This window comes from Palaemon carinicauda, chromosome 24 (assembly GCF_036898095.1).
Source record: "Palaemon carinicauda isolate YSFRI2023 chromosome 24, ASM3689809v2, whole genome shotgun sequence".
NCBI lineage: Eukaryota > Metazoa > Arthropoda > Malacostraca > Decapoda > Palaemonidae > Palaemon > Palaemon carinicauda.
Window position 1 is genome coordinate 19,822,250 of NC_090748.1, and position 3,297 is coordinate 19,825,546.

Consider the following 3,297-nt stretch of genomic DNA (forward strand, 5'->3'; position numbering starts at 1 on the left):
TCATTTCCTATCGATCGTTCCATTTTTCTGCCAACATTTTAATCGGTCCTTGTACTTCTTGTCCAAACACCATTTCATGCAGGCTATATTCCATGCTTTCTTGATAAGCATTGCGTACCTCAAATAGTATCAATGGTAGTCGGATGTCCCATTCATTTCCTATTTCATTGCAGTACTTCATTAACATACTCTTCAGGGTTTAATGAAATCTCTCTAATCACCTTGGGTCTCCGGGTGATAGGCAGTACACAGTTGTTTTTTCATATCCAACAATTCATCACATCCTGAAACAATTTTCACGTGAAATTTGTTCCTCAGTCACTCTGAACGATTTATAGAATACCTAACTTAGTAATGAAGTCTGGTAACTTCTCGGCGATTACTTTGACACTGATGTTCCTGGCGGGTATGGTCTGGGTATCTCATCACTGGACACATCGAGGTTAACAACTATTCGTGACCTTTCTTCGTCTTTGGTAACGGTCCCACAATTACGATCATTACCTTGCTGAAGGGCTCTCCCCGCACTTCAGTGGGGTGTAAGAGAGTTTTCTTGATGTACTCGTTAGGCTTTCCAGCCATTTGTCAAACGTGACCAGGGTTCGATTCCCTGACGGTCAGATGGTATTGTCTTTGAGTGGTTTCGTCTTGGGACTCTGATCTCGAGGTAAGTAAGGGAATCCAGACATTAATGTATGAAAATATATGGGTTATTTGAATATGAAAAACACATCTAAATGTGCAAAATTTATCTTTAATCAAATGCCGAGTACAAACATACCAATTAACTACGATGGTGAAGATGGGTTGATTTCAATTCTAAGCACGAAAAAACTGAGTTTGACAGGTATATGTAGAGAAGAATTGTCATTGACTTTTATCTTTCTTCGTGGCTAAATGATAGCTTCACTCTCATACAAGTATCCTGGATAAGGGTTAGATTCCCGGCCAGTCAGATGCTTTTGTCTTTGAGTGGCTTCGCCTTGGGACTCTGATCCCGAGGTTGGTAAGAGAATCCAGACATTATTATAATAAGATATATGGCTTATTTGAATATTGAATAACACGCCTAAGTCTGCGAAATTTATCATTAATCTAACGCCAAGTACAAACATACTAATTAACTACGATGGTGAACATGAGTTCATTCAAATTCTATGTATGCACAGAAGCATTGACATTGACTTTTATCTTTCTTCGTGGCTAAATGGTAGTGTCACTATCAAACAAGTATCCTGGACCAGGGTTTGATTCCCGGCCTGTCAGAGGCCATTGTCTTTGAGTGGTTTCAGCTTGGGACTCTGATCTCGGGGTCGGTAAGAGAATACAGACATTAATATATTAAGATATATGGCTTATTTCAATATGAAAACAAACACGTCTAAATGGGCAAAATTCATCATTAATTGAAAGCTAAGTAAAAACATCCCAATTAGCTACGATTGTGAAGATGGGTTGATTTCAATTCTAAGTACAAAGTAAAACCTGAATTAGACAGGTATATGTAGAGAAGAATTGTCATTGACTTCTGTCTTTCTTCGTGACTAAATGGTGGTGTCACTGTCAAACAAGTATCCTGGATTAGGGTTCGCTTCCCGGTCAGTCAGTTGCTATTGTCTTTGATTGGTGTCGCATCAGGACTCTTATCCCGAGGTCGGTAAGAGAACCAAGACACTAATATATCAAAATATATGGCATATTTGAATTTGAAAAAACATGTCTAAATGTGCAAAATTTATCATTAATCGAATGTCAAGTGCCAACATACCAATTAGCTACGATGGTTAAGATGAGTGAATTTCAATTCTAAGTACAAAAAAACCTGAATTTGACAGTTATATATCTACAGAAGAATTATCCTTGATTTATATCATTCTTCGTGGCTAAATGGTAGTGTCACTCTCATAAAAGTATCCTGGACAATAGTTCGATTCCTGGACTGTCAGATGATATTGTCTCTGAGTGGTTTCCCCTTAGGACTGTGATCCCTAGGTCGGTAAGAGAATCCAGACCTCAATGTATCAATATATATGGCTTTATTTGTATACAAAAAAACCATGTCTAAATGTGCAAAATTTATCATTAATCAAATGCCAAGTATAAATTAGCTACAATAGTGAAGATGGAATGATTTTAACTCAAAGTACAAAAAAACCTGAATTTGACAGGTATATGTACAGAAGAATTGTCATTGGTTATATGGTGGTGTCACTGTCATACAATTATCCTTGCTGTTGTAGTAAACTTAATTCCTAAGAGTCCTCTCACAGTTGGCTCGATTTTTCACTTTAAGGATCGATTAAGCCCTTTGGTGTCCTCTGGTGTAGTGTATCAACATATTTGCCCAAAGTGTAACTCTGGGACCTACGTAGGATCTACCAAGAGGTTTTTGAAGGTCAGAATTGATTCTCATAGAGATGTTGCAGAATATCCAGCCCAGAACATTCAAATATGCGCAATCATACTAAAATGTGCAAAATAAATATTGACAATAAAGATTTTAGCATTATAGGCCAAGTATCTAATTACCACGACTTGCCTATTCTACAGTCAATTTTGATTAAAAGACTGGTTCCATCGTTAAACACCCAAGCTTCCTCCACTCAATTGTACTTCTCATAGGTTTCTTTGTTTTGTTCTGTATTTGTTGATGCCATTCAGCTTTTATTTGCGCCACTGCGAGGTTGGTTCCACTTCTGTTTTATGCATATTTTTCCTTGAATTTCTTATTTTTTTTACTAATTTTTACTTTTTATATATATTTGTATATTAGAGTTTCCTATTTGTAGCCCTGGAAGGTGTGATAATGACGATCACGAAACGTTGGGATTTACAACAAATGGATATCTAGAACTGCCTATTTCCCTGTTCATTTTGAGAAATATAATATATATACACATACATACATATATATATATATATATATATATATATATATATATATATATATATATATATATATATATTTATATTAGTATATATATATTTATATATATATATATATATATATATATATATATATATATATATATATATATTCATACTTATATTCATATTTATGACTGAAGAGGTGCTGGTGAGAGGATTGTCGGACGTTGGCTCTTTCGAAATGTCAGGCTGGATCTCTCTCCTAAGCATGGGTAGGCCCTGTATATATCACCCTAATTCATTCTGGAATTTTCCAGTGAATCATTCTCGAAGCGTGGTGGTATGGCTCTCCTGACGTCACACGACATCAGTTTGCCAACTTGACAGTTTGATGTACGATTCTATCGTCACCTGACGAGGCAACCCTCT